We start from the raw sequence: 15,665 nt of genomic DNA on the forward strand, positions 1-15,665 counted from the left end.
AGCATACACAAGTATCAATAGCCGAATTGGTCAAGTGGAAGAAAGGATATCAGAGATTGAAGATCCACTTAATGAAATAAAGTATGAAGACAAAGTACCTGAAAGTGACAGGGAGAACAGAACCAAGTTAAAAAACATGCTTCAGGATATTATCCAGGAGAACTTCGCCAACCTAGCAAGATAGGTCAACATTCAAATTCAGGAAATACAGAGAACATCATAATGATACTCCTTGAAAAGAGCAACCCAAAGACACATAATTGTCAGATTCACCAACGTTAAAATGAAGGAAAAAATGTTAACAGCAGCCACACAGAAATGTCAGGTTACCCACAAAGGGAAGCACATCAGACATACAGAGAATATCTCTGCAGAAACCCTACAAGCCAGAAGAGAGTGAGGACCAATATTCAACATTCTGAAAGAAAAGAATTTTCCACCCAGAATTTCATATCCAGCCAAACTAAGCTTCATAAGAGGAGGAATAAAATCCTTTACAGACAAGCAAATGCTAAGAGATTCTGTCACCACCAGGCCTGCCTTAGAAGAGCTTCTGAAGTAAACACTAAATATGGAAAGGAAAAACTGGTACCAACCACTGCAAAAACAGCAAAATATAAAGACCAATGACACTATGAAGAAACTGCATCAACTAATTAGCAAAATAACCAGCTAGCATCAAAATGACAGGATCAAATTTACACATAACAATATTACCCTTAAATGTAAACGGGCTAAATGCCCCAGTTAAAAGACACAGACTGGCAAATTGGATAAAGAGTCAAGACCCATTGGTGTGCTATATTCAGGAGACCCATCTCATGTGCAAAGACACACGCAGGCTCAAAATAAAGGAATGGAGGAAGATTTACCAAGCAAATGGAAAGCAAACAAAAGCAGAGGTTGCAATTTTAGTCTCTGATAAAACAGACTTTAAGCCAACAGAGATTAAAACACACAAAAAAAGGGCATTACATAATGGTAAAGGGATCAATGCAACAAGAAGAGATAACTATCCTAAATATATATGCACCCAACACAGGAGCAGCCAGATTTGTAAAGCAAGTTCTTAGAGACCTACAAAGAGACTTAGACTCCCACACAATAATAGTGGGAGACTGTAACACCCCACTGTCAATATTAGACAGATCAATGAGACAGAAAATTCACAAGGATATTCAGTACTTGAACTCAGCTCAGGACCAAGCAGACCTAATGGACATCTACCGAACTCTCCACTGCACATCAATAGAACATACATTCTTCTCAGCACCATATCGCACTTATTCTAAAATTGACCACATAATTGGAAGTAAAACACTCCTGAGAAAATGCAAAAGAATGGAAATCATGACAAACAGTCTCTCAGACCATGGTGCAATGAAATTAGAACTCAGGAGTAAGAAACTCGCTCAAAATTGCACAACTACACGGAAACTGAACAACCTGCTCCTGGATGACTACTGGTTAAATAACAAAATTAAGGCAGAAATAAAGAAGTTATTTGAAACCAACGAGAGCGAAGATACAATGTACCAGAATCTCTGGGATACAACTAAAGCAGTGTTTAGAGGGAAATTTATAGCACTAAATGCCCACAAGAGAAAGTGGGAAAGATCTAAAATCAACGCCCTAACTTCACAGTTAAAAGAACAAAAGCAGCAAGAGAAAACAAATTAAAAAGCTAGCAAACACTTTTGAAGGCCAAGCGGGGTGGATCACAAGGTCAAGAGATTGAGACCATCCTGGCCAACATGGTGAAATCTCATCTCTACTAAAAATACAAAAATTGGCTGGGTGTGATGGCATGTGCCTGTAGTCCCAGCTACTCGGGAGGTTGAGGCAGGAGAATTGTTTAAACCCAGGAGACAGAGGTTACAGTGAGTCCAGAACACGCCACTGCACTCCAGCCTGGCAACAGAGCAAGACACTGTCCAAACAAAACAAAACAAAACAAAACAAAAAAACTACCAGAAGACAAGAAATAAGTAAGATCAGAACAGAACTGAAGGAGATAGAGACATGAAAAACCCTTCAAAAAAATCAATGAATCCAGGAGCTGGTTTTTTTTAAAAGATTAACAAAATAGATAGACCACTAGTCAGACTAATAAAGAAGAGAGAAGAATCAAATAGACACAATAAAAAGTATAAAGGGGTATCACCACTGATTCCATAGAAATACAAACTACCACCAGAGAATACTATAAATACCTCTACACAAATAAATTAAAAATCTAGAAGAAATGGATAAATTCCTGGACACATACACCCTCCTAAGACTAAACCAGGAAGAAGTCGAATCCCTGAATAGACCAATAAAAAGTTCTAAAATTGAGGCAGTAATTAATAGCCTACAAACCAAAAACACCCTAGAACTAGATGGATTCACTGCTGAATTCTACCAGAGGTACAAAGAGGAGCTGGTACCATTCCTTATAAAACTATTCCAAACAACAGAAAAAGACGAACTCCTCTGTAACTCATTTTATGAGACCAGCATCATCTTGGTACCAAAACCTGGCAGAGACACACACACAAAAAAGATTATTTCAGGTCAACATTCTTGATGGACATTGATGCGAAAATCCTTAATAAAATACTGGCAAACTGAATCCAGCAGCACATCAAAAGGCTTATCCGGCATGATCAAGTCAGTTTCATCCCTGGGATGCAAGGCTGGTTCAACATACACAAATCAATAAACGGAATCCATCACATAAACAGAACCAATGACAAAAACCACATGACTATCTCAATAGATCCAGAAAAGGCCTTCAATAAAATTCAACACCCCTTCATGCTAAAAACACTCAATAAACTAGGTATTGATGGAACATATTTCAAAATAATAAGAGCTATTTATTACAAACCCACAGCCAATATCATACTGAATAGGAAAAAGCTGGAAGCATTCCCTTTGAAAACTGGCACAAGACAAGGAAGCCCTCTCTCACCACTCCAATTCAACATAGTATTGAAAGTTCTGACCAGGGAAATCAGGCAAGAGAAAGAAATAAAGGGTGTTCAAATAGGAAAAGAGGAAGTCAAATTGTCTCTGTTTGCAGATGATATGAATGTACATTTAGAAAACCCCATTGTCTCAGCCCAAAAACTCCTTGAGCTGACAAGCAACTTCAGCAAATTCTCAAAATACAAAATCAATGTGCAAAAATCACAAGCATTCCTATACACCAATAATAGACAAACAGAGACCCAAATCATGAGTGAACTCCCATCCACAATCGCTACAAAGAGAATGAAACACCTAGGAATACAACTTATGAGGGATGTGAAGGACCTCTTCAAGGAGAGCTACAAATCACTGTTCAAGGAAGTAATAGAAGACACAAACAAATGGAAAAAACATTCCATGCTCATAGATAGGAAGAACCAATATCATGAAAATGGCCATACTGCCCAAAGTAATGTATAGATTCAATGCTATTCCCATCAAGCTACCACTGACTTTCTTCACAGAATTAGAAAAAACTACTTTAAATTTCATATGGAACCAAAAAAGAGTCCATATAGCCAAGACAATTCTAAGCAAAAAGACCAGAGCTGGAGGCATCATGCTAACTGACTTCAAACTATACTACAAGACTACAGTAACCAAAACAGCATGGTACTGGTACCAAAACAGAGAGATAGACCAATGGAACAGAACAGAGGCCTCAGAAATAACACCACACATCTACAACCATCTGATCTTTCACAAACCTGAGAAAAACAAGCAATGGGGAAAGGATTCCCTATTAAATAAATGGTGTTGGGAAAACTGGCTAGTCATAAGCAAAAAACTAAAACTGTACCCCTTCCATATACCTTATACAAAAATTAACTCAGGATGGATTAAAGATTTAAACATAAGACCTAAAACCATAAAAACCCTAGAAGAAAATATAGGCAATACCATTCAGGACATAGGCATGGGCAAAGACTTCATGACTAAAACACCAAAAGCAATGGCGACAAAAGCCACAATTAACAAATGGGATCTAATTAAAATAGAGAGCTTCTGCACAGCAAAAGAAACTATCATCAGATTGAACAGGCAATCTACAGAATGGGAGTAAATTTTTGCAGTCTATCCAGTGGGGCTAATATCCAGAAGCTACAAGGAACTTAAACAATTTACAAGAAAAAAAAAAAAACACCATAAAAAAGTGGGCAAAGGATATGAACAGACACTTCTCAAAAGAAGACATTTATGTGGCCAACAAACATATTTTAAAAAGCTCATCATCACTCGTCATTAGAGAAATGCAAATCAAAACCACAATGAGATACCATCTCATGCCAGTTATAATGGCGATCATTAAAAAGTCACAAAACAACAGATGCTGGAGAGGATGTGGGGAAACAAGAATGCTTTTTCACTGTTGGTGGGAGTGTAAATTAGTTCAACCATTGTGGAAAACAATGTGGTGATTCCTCAAGGACCTGTAACTAGAAATACCATTTGACACCATTTGACCCAGAAATCCCATTACTAGTTATATACCCAAAGGATTATAAATCATTCTGCTATAAAGACACATGCACACATATGTTTACTGCAGCACTATTCACAATAGCAAAGACTTGGAACCAACCCAAATGTCCATCAGCAATAGACTGGATAAAGAAAATGTGGCACATAAACACTGTAGAATACTATGCAGCCATAAAAAAGAATGAGTTCATGTCCTTTGCAGGGACATGGATGAAGCTGGAAACCATCATTCTCAGCAAACTAACACAGGAACAGAAAATCAAACACTGCATGTTCTCACTTATAAGTGGGATTTGAAAAATGAGAACATATGGGCACAGGGAGGGGAACATCACACACTGGGGCCTGTCGAGGGGTAGGGGAAAGGGGAGGGATAGCATTAGGAGAAATACCTAATGTAGATGATGGGTTCATAGGTGCAGCAAACCACCATGGCACATGTATACCTATGTAACAAACCTGCACGTTCTGCACATGTATCCCAAACTTAAAGTATAATAAAAGTAAACTAATTAAATTAAATTTTAAAAAACTTAGCTTTAAAATCTAGACAAATTAATATGTATGGCCAGGAACACTTAAAACAAATCTATTAAATGTCTATGACTCTTTTGGACCACAAACTTATAAAGATAGCAAATTAAAATAATAAATTTATTTTAGAAAAACTTATGTTACTTCATTGCATTAAACATCTGAAATAAAATAAATGGGAAAAGGCTAGATCAGACATTGTAATAGATATAATGCTATATGCTCAACACATCCCATTTTATTTTATTCTAAGAATACACTTTCCACTCCACTTGTTTGGGTAAAGCCCTCAACTAACTTATAGCTAAAGGAATATGTGTAGAAGTGATACTCAATGCTTCCAGGTCTGGCTCCTAAAACTTTCATATTCTGTCCCTCTTTTCTTGCCTGCTGAACAGATAGAAAGATATCCAGTGGAATGCTAGAAAGCCCTTGAAGATCAAAAAACAAAACACAATGAAAGCCACATGATGGAAGGAGGTTCAAGTCCCTGAATGACTGTGAAAAAGAAAGGCCTTCCTCTTACCTCCCAGTTACCCTCATTGAATTATGACATGAGCTAGATATAAGAGCTACTGAGATTTGAGATTATTTGTTATAGCAGTTAGCCCACCCTAACTAATATGGGCTCCTAAAACTCCATGCATATTTAAAATCAAATGTTACACAATTTATTTTCTAATCCTCCTCAAAGCATTTCATTAAAACTTTATGCTGCAAATATAATCAAATTAATTTTTAGTACACTAAAAAGTACAGTTGAAGATAAATGGCTTAAGGGAATGAGATAGGGTCATTAATCACTACATTTTGGAAAAAAAAAAAAAAAGTGGCCTGATGGTTCATTAGGGATTCGGTTATTCTATCATAATTTCCCCAGTGGGCATTGTCCAGTGAGAGTTAAACAGTTTTAAGCAGAGACAAAAGTAACCTGAACACCAATGACTGGACCAAATTTTCTTCAACTTTATAAGATTAAAAAAAAAAAAAACAACTTCTGTATCAGAGTTCCAATGATGTAGATGTTCTCTTACATGGATTATCTTATTTGAAAATCTAAAATACAATGAGCATTTCTTTGAGCATCATGTCAGTGCTTAAAAATTTGGATTTGCAAGAATTTCAGATTTCAGATTTTCAGATTGGGTATCTCAGCCTGTACTTTCATAACAGTTTATTTTTATATTTTCCTGTATTTTCTTTATTTCTTCTTCTAAAGTATGTGTGTTGTAAGCTGGCATTTTATTTAATTATATTTTATAATTTCTATTTTATGTGGTGTGTTTATACTTATAGATTTCCCCTTTTGATGTTTTTTACTGTTCCAAGCATAAGTTCTTATAACTGTTTATAAATCTTATATGAGATGACTCTAATTTCTGAATATATTTCTTCTATAAGACATGTGTTCTTTCATTAGTAAAGATTTTTAAAGTGAGTTTTCACTAAGACCAGAATGATCCAGCAAAAACATAAGCATTGAAAAATAGATAAAAATTGATGAATATAAATTCCTTCATTAATATCTGGTTATCCAAGCACTGAGGGATCCTTAATGTCTCTTCCCAAATTATTTTTTAAGATACATTGAATTATTTTGTATCCTCTCTGGCCCATATCAAGATCAGATGTTCATACAACCTGCAAATAAATCATCCACCATCTGACTAGCTCTCACAGGCCCATAGTGGGCCCTTTGGTCTGAATCCTATAAAAATATTTTTCTTCAGTATGACCATTATATACATATTCATTTAATTAATGTTTAATGAAGGTCTACTATACAACAGACACTATTAATATATTAATTTTAAAAAAGACAAAAATTGCTACCCTCTGAGAGTCTAGGGGAAAAACAGGGAATAAATAATAAACTAAATTGTCTATAATTAATTACATAGTATTCTAAATGGTAATACGTGCCATGGAAATAATACAATAGGAAAGAAAAATGTGAAGATTATACAGAGGTTAACTTTTAAAATAGGGTGTTTAGTAATGGTCTCACAAAGATTGGCATTAAAATCAAGACCTGAAGGAGGCAAGGAGGTGAGCTATGATGATATCTTAGGGAAGAGGGTTTCTAGGCAGAGGCAACAGCAAAAGCCTTGAGGTAGGAATGTTCTAGGCAAACTTGAGAAACACAAGGAATTAGTGTGCCTGGAGAAGCAGTAGTACGATTGGGGATAGGAAGAGAGTAAGAGGAAATGAGGTTAAATTACGTGAGTTTTATGAGTCACTCTAAGAAATTTGGGTTTTCTTTAAGTGAAATGAAATGTCACAGAAGAACTTTAAACACATGAATGATATTATATGAAATATTTAAAACTCTTAATTCTGGCTGGTATGTTAACAATTACTGAAGGAGTAAAGGGTAGAGCAGTTAGAAAGTTACTGCAATAATCCAGGTTAAAAATGATGATGGCTCAAACCAGGGTAAGACTGAGTAGATACGGTGAGAAGTGGTGAGGTTCTGGACTTACACTGAATTCAGAGTAGATAGGATCTACTGCCAGACTGGAATTGAGATACGAGATAAAAAGATGAATAAAGGAGAACTCAAAGATTTTTTTACCTGAATAACTTAAAGAACAAAATTCGAATTCACTGAGATGAAAAAACTAGAGGAAGAGATGGAGAAAAGAAGCAGTAATCAGAAGGTAAGTCCGGGACATACTAACCTTGGGATGACTATTAAGATGTCCAGATAGAAATACTAATCTGGCAGCTGGAGTTAAATGACTGGGATTTAAAGGAAAGAAACACATAAGAAATATATATATACATGTGACTCATAAGTATATAGATGTCTCTTAAAGCTATAATATGGTTTGCCTGTGTTCCCAGCCAAATCTCATCTTGAATTGTAGTTTCCATGATCCCTGTGTGTCCTGGGAGGGACCCGGTGGGAGGTAATTGAATCATACAGGTGGTTACCACCATGCTGTCCTGATGATAGTGAGTGAGTTCTTATGAGAGTTAATGGTTTTATAAGGGGCTTTTCCCCCTCTTCATTCATTCTTCTCTTTCCTGCCACCATGTGAAGGATATGTTTGCTTCTCCTCCTGCTGTGATTGTAAGTTTCCTAAGGCCTACTCAGCCCTGCAGAACTGTGAGTCAATTAAACCTCTTTCCTTTATGAATTACCTAGTCTTGGGTATTTCTTCATAGCAGCATGAGAATGGACTAATACAAGTTATAAGACTAATTGAGATCACAAAGACTATGAGAATATAAAGGAAAATAAGAATAAGAGTTCTGGGCACTCCAACATTAAAAGCTCTGAAAGAGAAAAACATAACAAAGGACTGAGAACAATAAGCTAGCAGATTAGGTGTAAAACCAAAAGACAGTGATGTCATGAAAGTGTCAAGTATTGCTTATAGGCCAAGTAAAATGACGATTGATATTTGGCCTTTGAATTTAGCAATATGGGAGTAACTGGTTATGTTAGTCAGAAATATTTCAGTTGAAACATTTCAGTTGAAGGCAGAAACCTGTTTGAAATGGTTGAAGATAAAATGAAAACAGAAAAATGAAATTAGAGATAGTACAGTAGGAAAACTCTTTGGAATAATTTTCCCATAAAGGGAAGGAGAGAAGTACAATGGTAGATTGAGGGAAGGCAAAGTAGGATCAAATAAGGCTGTATTTGTTTTTTTGCTTTAAAATGAAAGATACAACAGTACATTTGTAAGATGGTAGGACATAACCATTAGAGAGGGAAACCAGTAACTGGAGAAAAACAAGGGAAAATCATTGTAATGATGTCCTTGAGTGCATTCGAGAAACAGGATATAGTACACAAGTAACATGTTGGCATTAATTGCAAATGTGGACAGTTTTTCAGGCATCCTAACAAGGCAGAAGGCAGAGTTTAGGCACACAAAGGCAGAAGGTCATTAAATGCGGTAGTACATGCTAAAGAATGATGTCTTCTGGTTGCTTTTATTTTCTCAGTGGAATAGGAAGCAAAGTCATCCATTGGAAGTTATGATGAAATGGACATGTTTGAGGTTTCAGAAGAGAGGAAAAGATATGAAATGGACATCTAGAAGTACAGAAATATGTGTGGCATGGAGAAATATGATGGCTAGGAAGCATTAAAAGTCTACTTGAGTTTAGTGATAATTTGAAGTGAGACCCATAAACCTAGGAAGCTATGCGGTATAGATAAGGTATAGAAGAGTTGTATTTAACCAATCTTATGATTTGGTTGAGGAATAGAGGGTATGTACAAGGGAATTCTTACAGTGATTAATCATGAAATTTAAGATGGGTAAGAAAGGCAGTAAAACAGATAGTAGGTAGGTAAAGGTCAAAAGATCGTTGAGTAAAGTGTATTCAAGAATAAACTGGAAAGATAAGAGTTTGTAGTAACAGAAGGATTCATGGAATTGAGATTTTGACAAGATTGCAATTATTTTTATAATATGGTCTTGAATGAACATAAGGATGAGTAAGGAAGAATGGAAGACAATATCACTGAAGGAAAGGAGGTCAAGGAATCAAGTGGCTACAGTAGTAGCAAGATCATCCACATGGACATTAAAATATTTAAGAATTATGGCAGAAGTAGTGTTGGATGAAATTAGAGTGATCCAGGCACTAAAATATTCCATAAAGGAAGTTATATTCAACAGGTAGTCTAAAGTAAATGAGTTGATGAACCTTTGTGCTGCTAAAGATACAGCATTCCTCATAAGAAAAGAGAACTTATTTTTACCTTTTACAGACTACTAATGACCACACTAGAAAAATAAATAATTAAAAGTTATTTCAATCATCAATATTAAAAGGGAATCTCTTGAGTGGTGGGTAATTCTTTCTGACATCCTTTCTCTGAAAGAAGAGTCAGCTAACGTAATTTATTTAGATTTACTTTAAAGGTGTTTGACCTTAAAAAATACCTATCACAGAACACATAAGAACAGAGTAATTGAGAAATCAATACAATGCTCTATTAAGTTGAAAAAGTGACTAATTACTTTTTAAAATAAAGTACCAGAAGTCCTAGACAGAGCAATCAGGCAAGAGAAAGAAATAAAAGCCATCCAAATAGGAAAAAAAAGAAATTCAACTATGTCTCTACTGATCATATGATTCTATAACTAGAAAACCCCAAAGACTCCATCAAAAGGCTACTGAAACTGATAAACAACTTCAGTAAAGTTTCAGAATACAAAATCAATGTAGAAAAATCAGTAACATTCCTATATACCAATAATGTTCAAGCCGAGAGCCAAATCAAGAACACAATCCCATTTACAATAGCCACACAAAAAAATAATAATAATAAAGCAAAATACCTAGGAATAGATCTACCCAAAGAGGAGAAAGATCTCTACAAGGAGAATGACAAAAAAAAATGCTGAGAGAAACCACAGATGACACAAACAAATGGAAATATATGACATGCTCATGGATTATTGGAAGAACCAAATCATTAAAATATTCATGGTATCAAAGGCAATCTACGGATTCAATGCTATTCATATCAAACTGCCAACTTTATTTTTCACAGAATTGGAAAAAAAGTCTAAAATTCATATGGAACCAAAAAGGAGCCCAAATAGTCAAAGCAATCCTAAGATAAAAGAACAATGCTGGAGGTATTATATTACCCAATTTCAACCATACTATAAGGTTACAGTACTCAAAACAGTATGATTTTGGTAACACACGGACATAGATACACATGCTCACACACACACACACACAGTAATGGAACAGATTGAGAACCCAGAGATAAAGCTACACACAATACGGCCATCTGATACTCAACTATGTCAACAAAAATAAGCAATAGGGAAAGGACTCCCTATTCAATAAATGATGCTGGAATAGCTGTCTAGCTACATGCAGAATAATGAAATTGCACCCTTACCTTTTATCATATACAAAAAAAAAATTAGCTCAAGATGGATTAAAGATTTAAATGAAAGATTACAAACTATAAGAATCCTAGAAGAAACATAGGAGACACCACCCTGGACACAGGCCTTAGGAAAGAAGTTATGACTAAGTCTTCAAAAGCAATAGCAACAAAAGCAAAAATTGACAAGTGGGACCTAATTAAAGAGCTTCTACACAGCAAAAGAAACTATCAACAGAGTAAACAACCTACAGAATGGGAGAAAATATTCACAAACTTTGCATCTGGCAAAGGTCTAATATCCAAAATCTATAAGGTACTCAATTCAACAAGTAAAAAACAAATAATCCCATTAAAGAATGGACAAAAGACATAACAGACACTTTTCAAAAGACATACATGTGGCCAAAAAACATGAAAAATGTTTAACATCACCAATCATCAGAGAAAAGCAAATCAAAACCACAATGAGACACCATCTTGCACTAGAAAGGCTATTACTAAAAACTCAAAAACACCAGGCACTGAGGAGGCTGTGGAGAGAAAGGAGTAATTATGCACTGTTGGTGGGAACGTAAATTAGTTCAACCATTGTGGAATACAGTTCGGAGATTTCCCAAAGAACTTAAAACAGAACTACCACTCAACCCAGTAATTCCATTACCAGATATATACCCAAAGGAAAATAAATTACTCTACCAAAAAGATGCATGCACATGTATGTTCATTGCAGCAGTATTCAAAATAACGAAGACATGGAATCAATCTAGGTGCCCATCAATGATGGATTGGATAAAGAAAATGTGGTACATATACATATGGAATACTATGCAGCCATGAAAAGAACAAGACCATGTTCTTCACAGCAATATGGATGCAGCTGGAGGCCATAATCCTTTTTTTCTTTTAAAAAATGGAACACAAGGACTTAGCCATAATCCTAAACACATTAATGCAGGAACAGAAAACCAAATACCACATGCTCTTTCTTATAAGTGGGAGCTAAACTTTAGGTACTTTTGGACATAAAGACAGCAATAATAGACACTGAAGACTACTAGATGGGAGAGGTAGGGAGGAGGGTAAGGGTTGAAAAACTGTTGCATATTATGCTCACTACCTAAGTGATAGGATCATGCATATCTCAGTATCATGCAATATACCCATGTAACAAATCTGCACATGAACTCCCTGAATCCATCTAAAATTATTAAATAAATAGGTAAATAAAGTACTGTTTTACAAACGTGGGAGTAGGACGAATTACGGCGAAGGAAATGATTACACTATTTCCCTGAGTATTTTAACTATTGTAAGTCAACAGGAGAATTTGCAGGTTTTAGAAAATTGCTCCAATCATTCTGAACATTGATTGGTCTTACTCAATTTCAAGGAGACTATTACAAAATAACAAGAACAATAAAAAAGAAATAACATATATTTCTCAGGGAAACCATTTGGCTATGTGATTAAGTAGTAAACCCTAAGTATTCCAAGTAACATTTTAAATTATAAACTTTCAAAAGATAAATGGATAAAGCACCACAAAAATTAAGTAAATGTCTGTGTTTAATCCTTGTCTTCCTCAAAAAAAATAAAACTACAAAATTCGTATGGGCAACCTTGTTTGGGTGAATATATCAAAATTAAAAATAAATGAAAACTAGAGCACCTTTTCAAGACAGAGGTTCTATCAGGACTGAATATTTACTATGTTAAGTTCTAGGGAAATAAAAAATCAGTAAAAGACATAACCCTGCCTTTGAGTCATCGATAAACAAGAGAAAAAACACGTATGTAAGCAAAATATATATGTATAATATACATTTATATACAAAATGCTAGGGGACCAAAAAGGAGGTGGTGGCTAAATCTTTCTGTGAGAGTGAGAGTAAAGTCACAGGTGATATTTAAACTGGGCCCTGAGGACTGAGTTGGAGTTCAGGTTGAAGGTCCCTGTGTCTATGTGTTGGGGGAGGGTAGTATTGAGAATGGAAAAGCCCACACAGAGAGAAAAAAGCCAGCAGAATCTAGAAGAATTAAAATTCATGGAACACTTAGTTACTTGTGAAGAAAGAGATGTAGTTTATGAGGAGATACAATGGATGATGAATTTGTAAATGAAATTGGAAAAGCACCCTTGTAAATTATTTTTAAGGCTTTAGACCTCATCCTATAAAGTAGTTACTTGCCAAAGCATATTCCATAGGCTACTAGTTCTATGGAATGTTGAAAGATTATCACAAGAAAAAGGAGGCATCTCTGATCAAAAGAGTTAAAATTTGAAGGATGTATTTACTCTCGGACTTCTCTGCATCTCTTAATATACTAATACACACTGAAAATCTCAAAAAGCTAACAGAATATGCAGTTTTCTAAACTAACTTCACAATAGAATCTTTTTTTAAAGGAGAAAATCAGAGAACTAATGTTCTGTGGGAATGTATTCTGGAAAATGCTACTGGGGTAATGGGGAAATCACTACAAGTTAATTAAATTGGCTTCCCACCACATGACATCATTTATTTATACTTCCACCTAATAAACTTTTATTTAGTACCTTCTACATGCGAAGCGTAATAATACATAAAAGTACATGAGCCTTATAAATTCAGATTGTTTATGTGAACAAAAATAATATTAGTTTCCTACTGAGTTAATGTGACCAAAACAAAATGAACTTGGATTCTGACTATACAGGATCCAAGTTCATGACAGTGCAGTAGTAGTGGTTAGGCATGGACACTTGGTAGCCAAACTGCCTGGGTTTAAATCGTAGCTATTCTACTTACTAGCTGTATGACCTTGGGCAAATTACTTAACCTCTCTGTGCCATTATTAAGTGGAAAGTGTGACAGTACCTAACTCAGTTGTTCTGATGATTAAATTGAATAAGTTAATATTTATAAAGTCCTTAGAAAAATGCTTGGCATATAGTAAGCATAATGTGTATTTTTGTTAAATAAATCAAATAAATATGCTGGGGTCATAGGGAGTGTTTTTCTTTCCTTTCTTAAACTAGTTTATTGCACACTTACTCTGGGAAATTTTTGTAATAAATCAGTAGCCTGTTTAGATATTGGTGAAAATGAGATAACACAAGGCCATTTGGGCTCTTCCCTTAAGTAGGAAGCTTTATTGAAACATCAATCTTTACCCTAGATAGTGAGCCACAGTCTCCTAGCTCTCATTATTTTCGCCATACACCTGATTGAAAAAGTCAGGATATAAAAATGTAACAGCAAGATGAAAAAATAAAGTTGATTTCTAGGTTTTTCTTTATACTTCTTCCTAGTTTTCAGATTTTCCATGATGGCATATCTAAGTTCTTTATTAAGAAAAAAAGTTATTTAAAAAATCAGCTCTCAAACTAGGGTTAAAAATAAAGATAAATATAATATAGGAATTTTCTCCTTCCCAGTCCTAAAATAGCTGCCAGAGATAATTGGGAGGTCAAGGCAGGATTCAGCATTATGTTTCAAGTTTGAATAGTTGTGAATTTAGCAAAGAAATTCCCAAACTCTTAACATACTATAAAATTCATAAACATTAATATATTTTAACAAAAAATATGATTCACATCAAAATCACAGCTGTTTGAAAATTCAGGTCACTGTACCCTCCTTACTGAATTTTTTAAATGGTGTTCAGAGTTACCTTAAAATTGAAATGATAAGAAAGAACTCACATTTTGAGGAGTAAAAATGATAAGTCTTCTTGTAGACATTTTATAATAATAATGTCTAAAAGGTTCTTTTTTCACTTCCACATTGAATAAAAGCATCTTCCTCATTTCAGTAAATGCTAGATGGATCCTTCTGATTGCTCAGGCCAAAAACCTCGGAGTCATTTCTCTCACATCCCACATCCAATTGCTCAGTACATCCTGTCTGCTACTTCTCAATATATAGACAGAATCTGGCCAGTTACCATCTCCACCCACAACTGCCATGGTCTAAGTCATCATCCTAACTGGTCTCCCTGCTATCATCATTCCCTTCAGTCTATCCTCAAAACAGCATCCAAAGAAGTGATCTTTTTAAAACATAAATCAGCTGGTGTCACTCCTCTGCCTAAAATCCTTAGCGGTTTTCCATCTCACTTGAAGTAAAAACTGAAGTCCTTGCCAAGCCATCCATGATCTTGTCCACTTTACCCCTCTGATATCGCTCTCCTTCCCTTGTTCCATTTCAGTCTCCCCAGTATCCTTACTGTCAATATTCCTAAAAATAAGCAGCCAGGCCTTTAGAGTTGCTGTTCTTTCTGCCTGGAATGCTCTTCCTGCAGGTGTCCTCTTAGCTCACTCCCTTACCTTCTTCTGTACTTTGCCCAAATGTCATCTTATCAATAAGGTTTTCTTTGACTACCTCTTTTAAAATTGCAAACCACCCCACTCACATTTCCTAGTGCCTCTTTCAGATTCTTTTCTACATAGCAATTAAAACCATCTAACATCCCATTTTTCATATTTATCTCATTGTGTCTCCTCAACATAATGAAAACTTCATGAAAACAAGATTTTTCTCTGTTTTATTCTCTGATATATTCCCACAACCTGGAACAGTGCTTAACACACAGTAGTTGCTCACTAAATATTTAGTGGATGTTAAACAAAAGTGAAGGTGTTGGGAAAGCTATTGGATATATACTCCTAGAGTGTAGAGAAAGGTCTCGGCTGGAGATATAATTGTATTAGTCATCAGTAAACATGGCATTAAAATTAAAGAGGCTGGATTCAGAAAAAAAGAAACTTTTTTTT

At 35.2% G+C, this 15,665-nt stretch overlaps 1 protein-coding gene across 1 annotated transcript in view; it reads right to left on the reverse strand.

The window, feature by feature from the left end:
* Positions 1-14,726, reverse strand: part of NELL2 (NEL-like 2 (chicken)) — a 422,942-nt gene extending 408,216 nt beyond the window's left edge. Inside the window, exon 1 of the mRNA XM_011971997.1 lies at positions 14,595-14,726. The gene's annotated coding sequence lies outside the window, so the exon portion shown is untranslated. The remainder of the gene's footprint in view (positions 1-14,594) is intronic.
* Between the last annotated feature and the right edge of the window lie 939 nt (positions 14,727-15,665).

This window comes from Mandrillus leucophaeus, unplaced genomic scaffold, assembly GCF_000951045.1.
Source record: "Mandrillus leucophaeus isolate KB7577 unplaced genomic scaffold, Mleu.le_1.0 Scaffold1257, whole genome shotgun sequence".
Taxonomy (NCBI): Eukaryota; Metazoa; Chordata; class Mammalia; order Primates; family Cercopithecidae; genus Mandrillus; species Mandrillus leucophaeus.